Genomic DNA, 20,212 nt, shown 5'->3' with positions numbered 1-20,212 from the left:
AAGGCTCATTTTGTTGCTAATTTTTCAAACTATTCACCATAAAATTGTTAACGAAAACTGTCGAAAAAAAATTCTACGCGACAACAACCTTAAAGCAAACAGCTGGCCGAGCCGATTTGGCAGGAGACATTTATCAATTACTTTATGCATTAGTTTGTGTTCTAATTTTTCATTTCTACCAATACAATTTAAAGTTCCCTGATTATAACAGGTATTCATGTACTGACAGAATCTCCCACATTCTCATTATCATGAATCTTTCAATGAGAGATGACTATTGGCCAAAAGTATTCATTGATAAAATTGGCTATTGACAATAACCTTACATTCCGATAGGAGAAAGAAAATGCCTGCAATGAGGGCTCTCGACTGGCGCGTACAAGTGCACTGGTGACTCATATCAGGGTAATTTCACGCAAAAAGACTAATCCAAAAATTGAATTTAACTTACGGAAAATCAGTTTTTATTTTCGGAAAAATGCACTCGAGCACGATTAGTATCATAATTTCATTACAGAGAGGTGATAGTCTCAAAACGATGAAATGTGAGGCCCACCAAGTTGAGACATACGAAGTGAAATTTCCCATAGAACCTTTTTGCAAAACCGAATGAGTTCTACAAAAACGGTTCGATGAATTTTTTTCATATCTGACTTAAATTATAGTTATTTTGAGGCCTAGCTGTGGAAAATGGATCATCCTTCCCCACATGCCAAGATTGACATCCAAACGTTTAACGAAATTTTTTCAAACTCAGGGCCTCGAGAAATTTACAATGTTCATATTTTGGAGGTTGGAAGCTGGAGTAGCTCCGAAAGCTGAAGTTGCCCATCTATTCTATTCCTTTACGGCTATATCCCATCTCACTCGAGTAAGGGGTTTGTGCCGATATTTTATCTCAATGTTTTATCCACTGGTGCCATCTGTCCGATATTTTAGGAACTCTTGAAATCCGAGCAACTTCCGTTTTTTGAAAAATATGATAATCAAAAGGGGGCTTCCAACCGATGTTTATGGAAGAAAATCTTCTAGATTCTTATTTTCACGCATTCCAATTTGTTCTGATTTCCATATTCCTTCCTTTTTCTTTAAATTAAGATGTTTCAATCTCGTGTTATAGGCAGATGTAGGCAGTCCAATGAGTCTTGACCTTGTTATCGTTTTTTGTTTGAATATCGATTTATTTCATTTTATCGGATTCCATTATATGACCTTATGACCAGTAGTTCAATTGGGAAAATCGTTGCACTACAGTTTCAGAACTGGGTCCAATGCCGACTAATATAATCAAATCGATTACTGCATTTGCAGGATCAATCTCCCTCGTAATTAATCTCTGCAGAAGTTTTTCCAGATAAATATTTCGGTTCACTTAAGACAATAGTTTTTTTTGTAATTAAATCTGATGTTTGGTATGCTGCTTAATGTGGTACTGGGGGTTCGCTAGTGATTTGAACGATCACTCTTAGGTATCGGAGTGCAAACAATTGAAAGGATGTAGAAAAAATGAACAAAGGAAAAGGAAAAAAAGAAAAGGTGAGAGGATGAGGATATTTAAGATGTTGGGATAGGAATCCTCTACGACGGAACGAACGAGTGGCCGTCCCCCTTGACGCCTCCCAGGGAACTCTCAGGTTGCCCACCTCTGATATATAGAGCCCTTCGGGCCCGTGATGCCCTGCGCGAAAGCAAGAGTAGTGGGGATATTCGGCAGAAACTTGGTGGTGGGACAATTAAAATAGGGAAAATTGTCAATTTCGCGGCTGGAAGCTTTGTTTTAATTATTATAATTGTTGTTGTTACTTTTTTGATTGACTATTGTGCTTGTTTTCAATCGACATTATAAAAAAGAAACTTTGTACTTTTCAAAGATTTCTTCAAGAGGAAATATTGGTCAGAAAACAATGATTAAATATTATATGATTAAATGATTAATATTTTTTGCCGTCCATGTCAAATAAAAATGCACAAACTCACAATGAAAAACATTTTCAGTGTGAACTAGTTGTTGGAGATAGTTAATGCATAATTCTTTGAAAAGACCAACGCAGATATTTGATTCAATCAAGTTCAAGCAATTTCGATTGATTATAAATTTTCATTTAATATTCCTCAATACTATATATTGCTTATCGAATATTTTAATTGCTAACTCTGGAATATATTCTTTGTTAACTTTGAGCGTCCGTGGTTGTTGTCCGAGTAAGGATCCTTTCTCGTTCCTCCTCCGTCTAAGTTAGTACTTGTTTTCTTAGGCTTTTCGACCAAGTATTGCGATACTATTAATTTTCGCTTCAAAAATTTTTCCCTTTTATTTTCCTACACGGTTGTTTACTTGAGCGGTTAAACATCCTCTATAAATTTTGAATCATTCGATTAATGAATTATAGATGAAGATAGGAATAATGATGTGGTCTCGTGCACCTCGTGGCCTCGAAGCCACTCTATTTTTCTAGCTTCGCAGAGCCACAATTAAGTCTTGGCCTACTGAGCCTCGATTCTCGAGGCTAGGAATAGGGTTGAAATGATCTTTACCAATGGTCTCTTCACACTGGGATAAAAAAGGGTTTTGCGAACCGTGTCTTTACTCGTATGAAGAATTTTATACTCAAAAATTTCCCAGCACACAATATCTTAGACTGAGAGAAAAAGTTTTCGTCACCAGATTTTGTACTTTTCTCAAAAATCATGAATAATGCATTGACAACAAGGAGACGACTTCTCGAACTCAGTTAAGCAGTCTTTAGATTGAGATCTTTTGGACTTGAGAAACGGAAACTTGTGCGTCGATTCACTCAGCTAGAGATAGTTTGAGGCATTATATTTTCATTATGAATAAACTATCTTCATCTTTGGAACAAGTTCTTTGATAAAAATTTTTATTTTCGCCGAGTGACTACGGTGACTACGGATGGGTTTGGCAAACTTCTTTTACTAATAGCGGACCTTTTTAGTATTTTCGACATTCTCTTCTGATGTTAAACATAAGATAAGGTACATACTTCTCACCTCGGCGCGATTTTTTTACGAAATTTTTTTCTTTTTTTTTTTAAATGGGATTTTTTGCCACTACCTGTAGGTAACACTTGCCAGGCCTAGGCCTGAAAAGAACGAGGTCAGAACTGCTCAAAACTCGGTTAGTTGTGCTTCGTGACAAAAGACAATGTATATCGTATGGCTTCAAAAGCATTTTCTTCACAAATTTAATTACAATGCACATCTCCACCTGCTTTTTTAAAATAGGATTAATAATGAGTCGTTCATAATTGAGTCGTGGTAGTACACTCGAGGATAGTTTTTGTTTGATAAGTTATGATCGTTGCTTAAGGTACAATGAAAGCGAAGAACCCCACGAAAGACTCACCATCTAATTATATTCATCTGAAAGAGCATATTTTCTTCTGTTTTTCAATTTTTTTCGATTTTTTCACCACTTCATTTAAAAAATATAATTAATTCAAAATGTACACGGCGCAACGGGTGCGGAATGAAAATCGTCGATTTTTACCGGAAGTGAGTTGACTACAAAAAAATTAAAGAAAAATCCTGAAAAAAAAACCATCACTGTCAAGACTAGTGGGGTTTGAAATTCGACCCACTTCACCACGGATATTTTGTCCAAGTAATTGCAACAAATAATTGCAGTAGAACAATCTCACCCGTCATGGCTGCCTCGTGTCATGGCGCCTGGGTGTGGGGAATTTTTTCCCCTAGCGTTCTAAAATCCATTGTCGATGATCTTTTCCCATATCAATTGAACTTATTCGAATAGTATAATTATCCCAAGTTTCTAATAATTCGGAAATTGAATGTACAGCCAATACTAATCAGCTGCTGCTCTTAAATTGACATCGTATAACGAACGTTGCGAATTTAGTGCGGGTGATTTTGCGGGTTGAGTACACTTTTTTCATCTCTGAACAATTAGCACATTTTATCATAAAAATAGATGCTAAACCGATTTTTTTTTGTTTTCAATCATGAAAAAACTTAGTTGTGATGAACACGACCATAAGAATGAGTTTGCATTTGCTTACCAACATAACCAATATCAACGATTCGAGAACCTTCGACAAAACACTTCGGCTCGGTTTTAGACTTAGCACGAGCTCACTTTGTTGCATTATAAGTTTCTAAGCTGTTAATGTGTTTTTCACGCTACTGAAGTTGGGTTTTTTAAATAAATCTTCCACTGAGTGGTGCTCGATCCATGTTAAATGTTACCGAGATCAGGAATATTTACAACTGGCATAGGAATTAACGCGCGTGAAGTCGGTAGGTTAGGTTTGGGTTTTGGGTTAGGTTGGTTATGTTCGTAATAACTAGGGATAATCAAGTGTGTCTTTTTATATCAATAATTTCAGAAAAAAGTGCTTATCGTCAATGCATGTGTATCGGAATAATTTCAATATATTTTTTCCAGTTTATTATAATTGGCTGAAAATTATTGGCATGAATCTAAGAAATAAAAATAAACATGAATTTGAATGGAGCTGTACTTCCGGGCGAGGCTTTCATTGTATCTTAAACATATCAATTTCCGTTTCTATTGAGTGGTTCATCTCTTATAAAGGTTCTTCACTTGTTAAGTCGTTAAGCTCTTGACCTTCAATCTCTCTCATTCTGCCATTACACTTTTATCATTCAATTGGTTGCAATTTTATATACATCAATGTGGGAAACATCAGAAGTTCTTAAAAATTGTCTCTGCAATGTGTATTTTTCCATCCTGGCGGGCGCAAACTGACATTTTCAGGCGAAATCTGATTTATCTTCTACGTCGAAATAGAAAATGGTGTTCGAACCGCGGAAACTAAAAGATAAGACCCCTATTCACGTGTTATTATTCCTTATTTTCACTTTCGACTCGGCTGGTAATTTTGCACGCAGCAAAAGCGTCGCTCATTTTATCCTAGGTAAGAAAACTACTATCATCACATCCAGTTTTATTGTAGAATGAACTGGGCATGACTGAGAATAGAAAATCCACGGCAAATCCACGGAAAAATCGAAATTTTTGTACATCTTTATTGCAATCTTTAAAAATAGCATCGTATAGGTCTCACAACACCCTTCACCAATTTTTCGTTGATGGGTTGAGTTAATGACTATAGATATACTTGAAAAAGGCACGAAGCAATTACAGAATGGGAAGACTATATAATTCTGAATAGGTTCATTGAATGATTTCAAGTTTTGTCTAAGCCTATTGAGAAATTTACAAAAAATTTGAGGAGAACATATAGGATAGGATATAAGGGTCGAGCGACTATGAAAGTTGATGATCCATAGCGAGCTCTAAAAATTTTCATTTTCTCCAGGCAACCCGAGACTGTGAGACGTCCATCTCCGTGCAACTCTGGCAACCAGTCTGGCGTCTCGGTGAATCGTTATTGGTGAGACTGACATCTATCATTGGATGATTGGGATTTTTCCACTATTTTGTAATTGAGATTTTTCTGGTATATTGACTCACGGTTTTTGTTAAACAATCAATACTTTGAATATACTGGATCATGGCAGATTATAGAAGAAAAATAATCGCATAGTAGGGTACAATGAACGACCAGGGATATTAATCGAAAACAGATCGAGGGAAAAAGGAAGGCCTAGAAACTATAACTAAGGATAGAGTATTTCATATGGTATGCTGAAACATTATTCATTTATCCTCTACTGAATGGACGATTCGGTTCCCCAGTGTCAATTGAATTCGCCATTTTTTCTTAGACATTTTTACATGCTTTTTCAGTCCACTATCGGTTTATTTACTGCCCGATTGAACCTGACATTCCGCTTTAAGTTTGTTGTCGATCTATAGTCTGTGAGAAGTTATGCGATGTAAAATACTCTAGATTAAAGTACAATTTTTAGACTGTCTATGGTCTTACTTGATTGATTGCATTGTGTATGTTTGTGCCTATATTTATAGAACTATCACACAGCTATCAAATATAACCCGAGTTGCGAACAATATTTTTTCTGCAATCATGATGAAAATATAGTTATAAAGAAAAGGGAGAAAAAAAGAAAGCTGTTTTTAGCATGTAGGATTATCACTCGCCTACGGCTCGTGCTGTAAACCTCCCACGCGCCACAAATCACTTTTCCGCACTAGTTACGAAATATACAATTTTCTATAGTAAGTATTCTTTGAGAATTGAGAACAAATTTCGATTTAATTTTCTTTGGCTTTATTCAATGATGCGGCTTGGGCCATACACAATTTTCATTTGAAAAACTATAGACCCATTGATTTTTAGAAAAGTCTAATTCATGACGCTGCTAGTCAGAGTATCCGAAATATACTTCTGCATTTTTCAAGTAAAAATACAAAATCTAATACTTTCAGTTTTTGATATACAGGAAAGAAATGTAATATTCAAACGGATTTTGGAGGGATGTACAATATTCCTATTGGATAGGATTTGGATTAGGTAGAAAGGGGAGCAGGGTAATTGGAACAAAATTTCTTTTCTCATGTTATGAATAAAACAATTCATTTTTCATTTGGACATTGCAAAATTACCAAAATTTAAAGTGTAATATAAAAATCTGAAATGGAATTTCTAGGAATATATTCCTAAATCGACAATCGCAACTTTTCATTTTTCAAATTTAGAGTTTCAATATTTGAAAGGAAAATAATAATTACCTTCTACCACCGACGGTAGTGGCCGTGCGGTTAGAGTGCTAGACAAGCATGCCAACGATCCGGGTTCGATCCCGGGCACCGGCGGTCAAAATTTATACCGCTCTAATCTCACAGTTTCACTGTCGAGCGGTAGTCCTGTCAAAAAGGACGACTGTACCAGGGCAGGTTTTTCCCCTCGAATGAGGTTTTTCCCTCCCTTCGGAAAATGCGATTAAGGGGGTTTGGGGGGTGGGAAGGGAACAAATCGTAAAGACCCGAAAGGGTATACGAGAGGAAAAATAAAAAAAAAAAAATTACCGACTACCCTTCTACAAATATATTCTCCAAGGTTTTCCTATGCAAATTTGACGTATTCAATTTTATATTTAAAATTAAAAACTGAAATTTAGCGTCAATTCTGGCGAGTCGGCCATTTTTATTCGACTGGCACTTCATTCTACGTGGTTGATGGGAATGGCGTCGCCATTGGGACTTACTTGCACACAATGGTTGGCTAATTGGGTACCTATTAGGATGAGAGGATTATCCTGGTTCTTGTAATAGGCTGGCTCTCGACTACCTGAAGGTTGCTGGGCCCTGCTGTATTGAGCCTTGGATGATAACTCCGGCGCGATTATCGGTGCCTTGATTGGCCTAACAATGACAGCCGATTGACATCCGAGTCTTTTTATTTTTACCCAAAAATATTAATAACATTTGCTTTTAATTTTTTATTAAAATTTATTCCATCATCGATATTTTGATGGTGATTAAAAGAAGCTAATAATAAAAAAGAATAACAGACTGGACTGTAAATGCTCGGCATATGATTGGCTACTGAGGCACTCGTTGAATTAATTAACAAAAAGTGAAAAAAAAATTTCTCGTTTGTATGACTTATTAGTTATCCCTAACCAGGCGGCAACGATATCAACTCTGAAAAAACCTAATCGACGAACTTAAATTTTGAACCCGACGAGAGTCGAATCTACGATCTTTCACATACTAGTCCTACGCCCTAACCGCTAACTTATTACCTAACGCTTATAGTAGGAGCATAAAAATGACTTTATAAATTTCAGTTAGTTTTTTTTGCACATTTCTGTTCTTCTTTTATCAATTGATAGACAATTAATCCTCAGTAGATTACTAAGGATTTTCATAATTTATTAAATTAAATCATAATTGTAATAATAATAGCCATTATTATTTTTATAGCAAACGCCCCCTTTTCCGAATTTTTGAATTATAATTCACCTGGTCTCAATAAATGATGATTTTAATGAAATTTCAACGGATTTTATCGTTAATGTTAATTATAATGTAATTATACTCAATGATTATTTTAAGTGATGGATATTGGGGAGGCTACGTAGGGTCCATGAATAGCCAATGATCGACCAACGAATATTTATTCAACGGATTGGGGCTTTACCATGGGACCAACATTGCTCAACCGAACCTCGTTGGATCAACGTGGGCCAACATATTGGCGGAATATCGAACAACCGGACATCGTCGAACGATGCTATCCAGTGTACTGGCCAAGCATCCGAAAACCGAGTATTGGTAAACAGTTGCTGGCCAATACACTAGCCAAGTCTGCAGGCTCGGAAATTCCTACACGGGATGGAGACATGACTGAAGCTATTCTCCCCTAATATCTGGAGCCATTAAGTCCTTCATGTTCGCCATCTCAGGAATTATGATTGAGAATTAACACTGTCGTGATGCTAATTAGAAACCTGTATAAATGTAGGATCATGTAGCGAAACGCGATTACTCATCTTGAAATTGGCGAATCATTTATTGAAATATCTAATCCTGACTGGAGATAGCACCGGGAAAATTGTTTTTGTTAATTGAATCACTTTAGATAATAATGATTATCCTTTTGCCTTTGGAAAGCGGCAATTTCCTGTTAAATTGGCGTTCGCTATCAATAAATCACTGAGACAAACTTTCGATGGAATCGGAATTGATCTCCAGCGTGATGTTTCCAATCATGGGCAAATTTATGTTGCCTTCTCACGTACTCGTTCATGGAACGCCACGGAGGCCAAAGAGAATCACCTACCGTGAAAAATTATGTCTACAAAGAATTATTCCCACAAATTACTGATTTTGATGAGTAGCTTCAAAAAAATCAATTCTCATTCGCATGAAGCAGTCGCAAACGCATTTGAAAATGACAATTTCGTCAACATTCCGACCGGGGCTGCGCTGGTGTCATATATTCCCGGAGCATCGGATGGATCCTTTGTGGCATCGACAGCTTCTAGTATTTCAAATTGACGTTGTCTACGATCCATTCTTCCTTCCCGCTTTCGCGATCACGTCGTCTTTCTCGACACATGCATGGGCATTGGGCCTAACTGATACTGATAATCCATATATCCATATTGCATTCATATAGTATAGTGAAGTGGCACCTTCTATTAAGAGCCCAGCGGCGAAGTGAAACGCTATTCCAACAATTTTTGAGCTACACGGAACGATTTGTGGAGTTGTTGTTCATATCAACTGGTAGTAACCCTCATTGCTATTTTGCAGAAAGGCACCACACATCTTTCTGTAACTTTTTTACCGCTGAGCTCTGTATCATTGGGAAAAATTGTGAAAATTGCATTCTTCTGTTCAGCGCAATGTCAAAAGCCCGAGACTTCTTTACAAATATGCTCATAAAACAAAAACAAAATCGGTTTTTGAAAAAATCTAAAGGCTTACAACCCCTTAGTCGCCAGTATTAGTCATATACATTCAATAAATGTCTAACTGTTGGAGTATTGTAAGAGGATGCTCCAGCCATATTTCCCAGGAAGAATCTTCGAGCTATTCTGACTTCCGTCTCTATCGTTTACGGTCGGGTGCTAGCCAGGTTTTCCTGAAAAACCTGATGAAAACCAGCCACGAAGTAAATTCGTCTACGCCGGGGACTTTCGGTGGTGGGTCTCACAATGCTGAATCAGCATCAGCATCAGCATGATACGGTTGAATGCGCGAGGTGTACCAACGTCTGGGTAACTCTGGATTTTTGCCGCGTGGGTGTCGTTGGTCAGAGGGAACTATTGCAGAACGTGATCTCCAGGTCATTTGCCGAAGGATTCCGCCACTCCTTGTACGTTTCTACTCTGTTTCAAGGTGGCTCGGCCATAGCGGAGTCACAAATCTCCTATGAATCCTTCTTACCTTGCAGACCGCTAAACATCTTGAAGCACCTTCGCATTCCAACGAGGATGCTTAGTCGAAGCAATCGCATCGCGAGCCAAAACTGGAGCTACTTCACATGGAGACACGTGTGATTGAGCTTACGAGAATCAACTCGATTTTCCACTTTCCCTCCATCCTAACACCATATGTTTCGCCCTGGAGATAGGTCTGTGTCCAAAAGCATTCGATCCGCAGCCAGAAAACAACCCATTTCACTGGTCGAGGATGCATGAGCATCTCCTTCTTTCGCTGTTCCCATCAAGATCTGAATAACGTACCCATGATAACCTGAAAAGAGATTAGAACCAACTGATGCCGTGTTCTTAAAGCATCCGTTCGACACTAACACTCAACGGTAACTGCGTTGAAATCTCCTAGGGTTTTCTCCCCCTAGTCTGACCTCTTCCGTGATTGTCGGTCAGACATTAGGCCACAACCACCAATCAGGTTGACGGGAACCCGGGGTACTAGTCTTTTTACCTAGTCATTGCTCTCTAGTCTAAGTCAACAGCGCTCTTTGGAATCACCCAGTTGGAACGCCTGTATGTCGGCCCTGAGCTCGTGAACACAGGTGAATGGGTTTCTTAATTGGGTGACAGCTGTCACCAGCACTGTCATCAGTGTTCCGAAACATGATCTTCCGTACCGCGTTTCTACCCACTATGATATTGGTCTCCCGGATCCTTCAGAGCTGCCTGATTGGTCGTCAATCGTCATCTTGTACTCGGATCTTTCAGCCGGTGTTAGATAGCCCCGTATTGTCTCTCCTAGCTTTCTCTTGCTGCTGTTTAGTAGTAATGAAAAAGATCGCATTAAAGGAGCTTGAAATATTTCTTTTTGAATCGCATCGTATATACTTATGCCAAGTATACCGAATACATTATGTAAGAACACTTGAAAAAAATTGGAATCAAAAACATTTTTGTTCGCTCATCTCTTCAATGAGTAATATTATTATAATTCATAAAATCGTCTACGGATATTTGTTTCAATAATTCCATATTGGAAATTTAAATTTAAAACTTTTATGAATTTAGAATAAGACCAGAAAAAGACTTGGGTTGAATGACATTACTTCTGAATGTGGTTATTGGTTACTTGACCACGAATATTAAAAAAATAATTCTATAATTTTATAAGTGAAATAAAACGTTTTATCATTGTATTCATCCGCTATTGAAGAAGTCAATATTATCCTATACAAGGATAGTTATTGGATCGTGGACAAATCAATACAGTATTATCCTTCCATCAAGATAATTTCTGCTAGAAATTTCTCTCTATGTATAATTAATTATAGCACATTACAGCACAGGTCCCAGTCCCCAATATGGAAATATTTCTCATCGTTGGAAAATAAACTGATAGCCTGTGAAGTTGGTTCCGCTCTGGATCGCCCAGTCTCGTTATCATATCTTGACTCAGTCATGTTGCCATCGTTAAGTGTGATCATTTCCACCCGGGCGATAATTTTCGGCTTATGGTGAATTTTCTAAGGCCCTATATATTTAATTTCTCTCAACTAGCAACTTTAACGCATACCTCTAGAAAACATAATTTCTGGAAATAAGAGCAAACTTGCTTATTTTTGATTCTCTTCATTTCCTTCTTTCATTTCTTCATAACAAAACTTCAACTTAGATGGGTTTAAATAATACCTCAATACCGAAAATTTCCAATGAACTCTACCATGGCTAGTCAGTAATTCTTTGGTGATAATTAACGGATTTTCCAGAAATCCGTCGAAAAGAAATACTTCACCCTTTCCATTTACAGCTTCTTTTATCGCAAAACAATCATTCTCATTCACTGCATTTGAAACCTGCAGAAATTGCATTCTTTTCTTATCACGGCTCATGGAATCAGCGGGCATGAGGGCAGACGAGGAATATTATGTCATTATGTAATCTCAGTGTACATGCGACGTTGAGGCACTTTGGTTTCTACATGTACATGTATTTAGAAAGCCTTGGGTGTAGTTTAGGTACGGGTTAAAGTTGGTCAGCGTGTGTCGGTTCTGGCTACGCGACATACCTCCACATCAGTATACATCGGCACCACCTACCCTCGAAACACTGTTAGCCCTGCTTACGGTTAAAGTCCTCCGAACATGTCGCGTAGGCCGCGTGAGACCAACTGCCAGTTGTGTGTACTTTGAATATATATACCATATATATGTGAAATACTGTAACACGTCAGATGCCTTGCAATTACTCGAGGGTTCCCTGTAGCTTTTGTTGCGTGTTGCCACCTTGGCTAGTCGTTACTTGGCACCCACCTATCGCCGACGAGGGTCCAAAAGGGGAAGGGGGAAGGCAGCTCACGACATCCTTTAGTTTCCGCTCGAATAACTGCCAAGTTTATCCGAGTGAGTTTCCTAAAGTAGACCTTAAAATTATTTGGGGAGTAGTTTTATCGAGATTAGCGCAATTTATTTGAGATGGTTTATAAAGAAAAATTCGATTTATTTCAGCTAAATATAAGACCGGTCTAACATACTGAATTCGAATTTTTCGGGCGATTGTTTAATATGAGTTCAAGTAGACGTTTGTTGCTACACTGATAGAATAATTAATTCACATCAAGCGAGACTTGTCAATTAATAACAAATGATATAGTTGAGGCAGTAGAATCAAATCAAGTATATCATTCAAAGTTCTTCAATTAAATAACGGACACATAAAGAATGCATTGTTCAATATATATTGGTACTAAAACGTTCGATGTCTAGAAATTAATTATTCCATCCATCACAAGATAATATGAAAATGAGCAAATTGAAAAAATCATCATATCAAATTTTTTGTTTAATAGTGAAAGGAAATACGTTTAATAGTATTCTTGTTCTCATTAAAATATAGGAGACTATAGAATATGTTGTTGTCGTTGATTTTCGGCGCTAAAGCAATAATTCTTCGAAATCGTGTGCGGCTGCGCGGGTTAGGGACTTATTAACTATTAACGAAGAATCGTTTGTCTGAACTGTGACGATCTTTGTATCGACCGATGGTTACATTTCACCTAAGGAGGCGACCTGTCTGAGAATGTTCACTCTGATTAAACACAGCATATTTAGTTAATGAGAAAAGCTACTATATTTAGGAGGAATATCGCAAAAAAAAATTGTCAGTTATGGAAAGTATGATGAAGTATGCAAATTGATGATGGTCCAAGTGGAAATTGGGTCAGGTCTACTTGAAGTCTGATCACAGTTGCCTAACGGCGATTTTTTTAGGAGTGTTTTTTTTTGATTGTACACAGTCATAGTTAATCGAATCAAATCTACCGTGCAACAACGATCAACCCTATTCTTGAAAAATCAAAAAGAATTTTCGGAAAAAACACCCGTTAGGCAACCTTGAGTCCGATGAGAATTCGAGTCAGTTTTGGTCTAGTTCACCTTATCAAGTAAGATCTAATCAGAACATGACTAAGTTTTAATCCAGTATATCGGACCCCGAAAACTACAACCGGGTTCAGATCAAGATCAGATCAGGTAAGCCTGGTTAGATGACACATGACGAGACCTTAACCAAGTTTTGATCTAATAAATTGAATTCTATCAACTATAGTAGGCGACTTCAGATCAAGTACTGGTCAGGCAGGCCTGATCAAATAATACCCGATGAAACTCTGACTACGGTCTGATCCAGTAGAATGGACTCCAAAAATTATAGGCGGACTCAAATCAATCAATATTCAAGGTCAAACTGCTTCAATTCAATTTGATACATTTGAATGGCTCGATAAAAAAGACTGATAAAGTTCGGATCCGATTCATTTGATCTTCATTTGATCAAGCCTTTTCTGACATTGATTTTTTTCCATCAATTGTTAATTTATCGATCAATAGTATATTATGCCCCCCGTGCGAGAAAATGCGTTTCCACCGCGGTGCATATGCTACTTTATGTCTGAAGGATAAAAAGCGCGATCAATCCGAGCGAAGCGAGGTTAGGATCGCGTTTTTCCCCCACTGGGCCATAAACATCTTTATGTTATGTCAGGTGTGATCGAAATCCAAGGAAATTTAGGATTAAATGAAGTGATCACCGACATAAACTAGACCCCAAGGGCATTTAATTGAAAAGGGGGTAATATATATTTTTTATTGAATGATTTATTGAAATGTTTTATCGATATGAAATTTGGAGAGGCAGATGGAGGATAAATAAAATTATGAACGCGAAATTGAAATGAACATGATTCAAAAGAGTGTATATTTTAACAAAGGAAAAGGAGAATTATTGTGTTACATGTTGACTTACTGCTTGATACTTGGCGCAATGGCCACACGGCACAAAAATGTGAAAAAATACTGAACCTTGAAGGACTTCATCAAAGAAATAACTCTAAGAAGCTTTTAACTTTATCATTGGTCTGATAACGGAAATTTAATGAGGAACTTTGCAAACACGAGAAAACTAGAAACCGCAACTGACTCTGACTGCTAAAATTATTAAACTACTATAGTTTAATAATTTTGCCCTGAGGGTGCGACGTCAGGATAGATGACGGGAAAATTCGGAAACCAATGGCACTCAACGTTGGCCCAGAATTTTCGTCTCTCAAACCTAGTCCCAATGTTTGCTAGAATTCAATCCCTGCCACATGAAGATGTTGGGGGATAGGCGGATTTTCAATCCCAACGACGAATAAAAATATTATGATTATTAATAATAATAATAATAATAATAATAATAACAATAATAATAATAATAATAATAATAATAATAATAATAATAATAATAATAATAATAATGAATATTTGTTACCAGTGCAAAATACCGCAAAAAAACATTTATATTTTGCTTTCAAAATTCAAATTTTTAACCGTTGAGTGACATAACTATACCAGCAGACCCATTGTGGTCTCGCCCCTCCGACTACCTGCACAATACAATAAGACCCCTTTTTTGTACTCATTGGCCTCATCGGAGTCGGGAGCTAGGTGAGCAGTGACAGCACACTTTGCCCAGACTTGTTCTACAGTGTACAGGGATATGAACAAAACGCGTACAATTTCAACTTATGGCAAAAGTCGATAAAATTCTATTAATTTTCCCTTTCCATTAATAATGGAAATAGCAAAGGATAGAACTCGGATTACCCCTAAGAAATGACAAGTGTGCCTGAGATTTTTTATGATTAACGATGCTCAATATAAAAATTTTTGAAAAACAATATTTGAAAATTCATATTTCGAAAATAGTTGGTATAAAAAATTTGGAAAAATACATGAATGCTTCGCTCATTACCTACTATTATGGAAAAAAATCAACCAAGGCCACATTTCAAAGATTTGGGTTTTGTTTCTTCAGAGATTGCCCCGTCTAACTAAATCTGACATTTTTTCATTTTTTTAGTCGACTTAATATAATGTTCTTGCGTTTTATCAGTTTTTGATGATTCACAAAGTTACAAGGCTGTGCGAGGACTTTTCTACGTTTTTACTGAATTTTTAAAAAGAGTCACAAGACGAGAGAAAATCCATGAAAATGATCGTATCACCACAAACACTCCGTGAGCCATTAAATAATGAAACAATGCAAAAACGTCATATTTTTTTAGGTCAATCGCATCGATAATTTAACAAGAAATTTAAGAAACGTGAAATTTGACTACACTGATAAAAGCATTAGGTTCTAGAAACTTGTCATATTCGGCTGAGCATTTTTGTTTTATTCGTTGATTGGAACCGGGCATTTAGTTATAAATACAACAGTAACAGTTCATTCAACTGTTCGCCGATTTTAACGGTTTAAAGTTATCAGCTCAGAAGACAATATTTTGGGAAAATTGACCTTACACCATGAATTTATGTACTGATAGAAAGATTATAACAACTTGAGATATTCGGTTGAGTATTTTTTTTTAATTCGTTGTTTGGAACCCGGCATTCAGTTGTAATGCAACAAATAATAGTTCATTCAACTTATAATAGTTGGCTTCCGGATAGATGCCGCTTGTAATTTCGCCATTTTGCGGACGTTTCGCAAATATTGTAATCTGTATCTTCATTTCATTGCAAAAGTAACACCATTTTCATTGCATGAATGGCCTACGCGCCTTTCATTTATGTGACTAATATATCTATCCACTAAATATTCATAAATATATAATCATTGGCATTATCGAGATTGCCATTTTCTGTCAGATTCGATTTTTGATGCATTACCGTGATTTCAGGGTGTTATTGCGTTGATGTGGCGGCAACACTGCGCTGAAAGCCCGCTGCGCCACCTCGAGTGCCGAAGTCCAACGTCGCACTTGAAGTCTCGCCGTGATGGGTATGTAACATTGCATTTGTATTTCTACATTAAAAATTGAAAGAGACCTAAGACATATGGAAATTTGGTGATGATTTCTTTTTCCAATAATCTAGGTATTACAAATTGTGTTTCAGCTTGTCTCTTCAACGGGCTTCGAGAGGCCTCTCGTTAATTATTAATTTTCAATGAATTAGAATATTTCATGACTCTTGGCATGAGGTATTTTACTCGAGTGGAGTTGACTTTCGCGCCGAAATTGTCCTGCACATAACCTCCACCAATTCTATCCACACTCACTTTTCCCTCCATATGTGATCTTTAATACCTAGTACATGATCTTTGATGCCTAATATCGAATAGGTGATGTCTAAGGTCTAAGGTCTAAGGTCTAATTTCCAAACCCCAATATCTAATATTTCATAGTTGACAATCATAGCTGCGAAAATTTTTAGACGATCTGCTGGCAATGGATTTTTTATGCTACCTTAATAATGATGATAATAACTACAATGGTAAATTAATTCATGATTGTTGGATTTTCCTTCTAAATCATTATGAATAGAAACTAATAAAAAAGCTGAATATTTTTTCTTAATCATGTGTGAAGAATCATTGTAAACTCGACACTGTTCTCATTGAGATCGAAGCGCGAACTTGTTCCCCTCGCGTGGCTGTGTGTTCACCGGTTAGCACGTACCTGTCGTATAAACATTGACGGCGGTCTCACTGGATCATAGTGTGGTGTGTAACGGGATTTTAGGAAATCTCGCACATTAAACTCGATTTTTGGATCCTTTGAACTAAGTCCTCGGGTATGTCTGCTATCTCGACCCTCCCCGGGAATTTCGCGAATCGTCAAAGGGTGTGAGGACTGGGGCCCAAGTGCTTAGGGAGTTAGGAGGCCTAGAGGCAGACACTAGCACAGGGCAGATACGTAGAAACATGCCCCGTTTCTTTATGAGACTTCCTCGCATTCCACATAGGACTCATACTGGCGTATGAGCGCTCCATGTTAGATGGGGCGGGCATTCAACGGCTGATCATTCGGAAGGGTTGTCCGAAGGGGTTAGTGGCGACGTTTGAATTAGGCGCGCTCCAGGAGAAGCTATTATCGGCGATATCCACGCGACGGCGAGGGCAGCACGTCCCGGCACACGGCAGCCCACCCAGTCGTGGTCGAGAGTGGGGGGTCTCGGCAATACTACCCAGACTGTCCACTCGCTCGGCAGAGGCGCTCCGGCCTTCTCCCAGTGCGCACCACTGTTCGCTCTCGCTCTTGAGCCCTTGGTAGGTTCAATGCCCTGCATTGGTTCCTGGCGTTCTCTAGATGAGTGTTGTCCTCTGTCTGGTGACGCTCTCCGAGTGGGAGCAATACTCTCCTCGGCTGACGTCCTCTAGGTGAGAGCCATATTCCCCCTGATAACGCTTTCTGGGTGAGAGTGATATTCTCTCTGGCTAGGCTCTCTATATGTGGAGCTACCTTAGAGTGACCGTCACGCTCCCGATAGTGTGAAATTGGGGTGAGTTACTTTCTCACGCTCTCGGCCTCCCGGCACTCCCCCACCTTACGTCGTGCTCTCGGTGAGGTGGTCCTCGAGGCTGGCTTCGCGTCTCCCGCAAGCCTGTTCTCGGTGTCTCGATCCACGCGTCGTACTACTCCGAGGTCCCTCATTTGCGGATTATTAGATTCGCGTATTCGTGGATTCTGGCCCTCTCTCCACGACCTAGCATCCTAAGTAACCCCAGGCCTTCCCGCTTCCGTTCCGTTTGTCACCAGCTTTTAATTCCTCACGGGTTATGTCTTCGATCACTGCTTCATCGTGTCTCCTTTAGGATTTTATGGCTTTTCGGTTTTTGTGTAGTTGCGAGGGCCAGTTCCAACCCCATTCGTCCTGTCTCTTCGTGCTCTTGTTTTTGGATTTAGGATGCATTTTTGGATTTCTGAGGTTTACGGACCTCGGGTGAGGCAGGGCACCCCACTTCCTTACCCTCATTTCGGTTCTCTTGGTTTTTGTTAGCTTTTGGACCATAAAAAGCTAGCTGGCGTCTGCATTAATTCGGTTGTAAAATTAGGATGTGAGCATGGGAACGGGCGAAGATAATAACTATCCTCGATCCCCTGGACGAGATTACAGGTGAAGCAAAGATTCAGGAGACCATGTACAAGTTTATCAACCTCATCAGCTGAGACGGTGGAGATGGAAGAAATTCACAGTTGGTAACAATTAATTGGAAAGTTATTAAGAATTTCTTGAAAAAATTTCATAGTTATACAAATAGACGCCTCTTTGAGAACTAACAATAGTTTGGAATAATTAAATGTCAGATGGACAGAAATTGGGACAGGGTATTGAAGGGGATAAGAATCGCAAGAATCGGAGATATAAATCGCGAATTTCTACCACTTCAGTTGTAATCGTGGAGAATCTCTCAGCAGAAGAGTTGTGCTATTTGAATAGTACTCCATCCCGACTTTGAACATATACTGGAGAAGCATTTCGGCAAGGTTCTACCGGAAATTAACTGGATTGTCATTAGTGGGGTGCTGATTTCGGAGAGGAATTATGCTGCTGTGAGAAAGAAGAATGAGGGAGATGCTTCAAATGACTCATGCCGGCCATTATCCATCCATATTATGAAAAACTAACTGTTATTCTTAATTGCATTGAAAAATTGATAGTGAAAATGGATGGCAATTTTATGCGTGATCGTCGGGTTAGTTCATGGAGCGGTTGATTGGAAAGTAAAAAAAGGGCCGAATCTGCAGGAGAAAAGTCCAGCAGCACCTATGCTAGGCATTTTACTTGTACTTAAACTTGGTGTGAGCATAATGCTTGAATCATTGAAAACCAAAGCCATGCTGTTGACGATGAGAAATAAAAATATTTTCTTTCCCAATAATTTTTGGTTATTCAAGATTAAGTTGATTTATCGAACATGACAATAATCAAATGTCCTTGCATCCTTCCCGGCCTGAGTTTTTCTAGCTATTTGAAAGTCGAGGATGATGTGACGCGGTTCCTCCAATTGCGTTGAGCATTTCTCAGTCCAGATATGCTTTGTTGCCTTTCGTAGCAGAGGATACTCCTACAATTCCTGGGAGCAAAAACTACTCCGCAGCACGGTGTAGTTTGAAATTTGAGTGAGAAGTTACACTTTTCAAGAGGCAGCAGGCTTAATGTAGTAAGGTGGATGACGAATGGAAAATGGGAAATGCTGAGGTAATCTTCAAGGAAGATAATTGAGATTTGCCATCTTTGATATTCTACAGAAATATAAAAACAGCAAAGGTGATATCAATAGATCAAATGCACTAGGGTAAAATTCTGCGTAGTACGAATACACATCGATTTTATTATAAGGCACATAAGGCTGTGAGGCGACAAAATCCCGTGGAAAAATTTATAAATATCACTGAACCTTGCTAATCTTGCCATAAGAGCTTATCAGCATCTGTTACAAGTTCAATTTCCACTCTAGGTGGAGCCTTTGAGTAATGAGGAAAGCAATACTTCGGTGACACCTGAGCCTGAGTTAGATACGGATTCTCCGAGACTTTTAATGCTCCTGCAATGGAAACTTCATGTGCTAGTGTAATCCCGGTGGCCATACATCTTCCTGTTAGCTGCGGTTGACGATCTGACAAGGCGAGCTGTCCGGAGACTGGACGCATGGGGCCGAGGTCTTCGTATGCTTTGAGAAAGGCCCTGTAGAGATGTCGAGAAATCTCATCACATGAGAGTTTCTGAAGTAATATTCGGAGGTAAGCGAGAGTAGAGAATCGTGAATCTCCCAGTAATGATATTGGAGACTTGAGCGGTAACCGAACCATGTAACGACCTGCGGAATTGCGTGCGTGAGTCCTTCTAAAGTGTTCCTCATACTGAGCTTCTTCTTCTGTCAACTGAACCCCGGGAGATTCAGTTATTTCTTCCTGAACCCAGAGCTTGGTAAGCAGAGCATTGAGATCTTTATTAGTGACTGCTAGGTAAGCAGTGGCCTTGTGAGTTGAATCTCGACCTTCGGCTAGTCCGAAGACGATCCACTTAAGACAGGTCAGCTGAGCAGGTGGTGAATTCGGTCTATTGCTGAAGGA

General features: G+C 38.6%; 1 protein-coding gene across 1 annotated transcript in view; it reads left to right on the top strand.

Moving 5' to 3' along the window:
• The window catches only part of LOC105269359 (uncharacterized), a 121,398-nt gene that overhangs the window by 11,661 nt on the left and 89,525 nt on the right, over positions 1-20,212 (top strand). The window contains exon 3 of the mRNA XM_011309517.1: positions 16,034-16,134. The gene's annotated coding sequence lies outside the window, so the exon portion shown is untranslated. The remainder of the gene's footprint in view (positions 1-16,033; positions 16,135-20,212) is intronic.

Source organism: Fopius arisanus, unplaced genomic scaffold (assembly GCF_000806365.1).
Source record: "Fopius arisanus strain USDA-PBARC FA_bdor unplaced genomic scaffold, ASM80636v1 scaffold00068, whole genome shotgun sequence".
NCBI classification, from domain to species: domain Eukaryota; kingdom Metazoa; phylum Arthropoda; class Insecta; order Hymenoptera; family Braconidae; genus Fopius; species Fopius arisanus.
The sequence above is the reverse complement of the archived record's forward strand: the minus strand, read 5'-3'. Positions and strand labels throughout refer to the sequence as shown.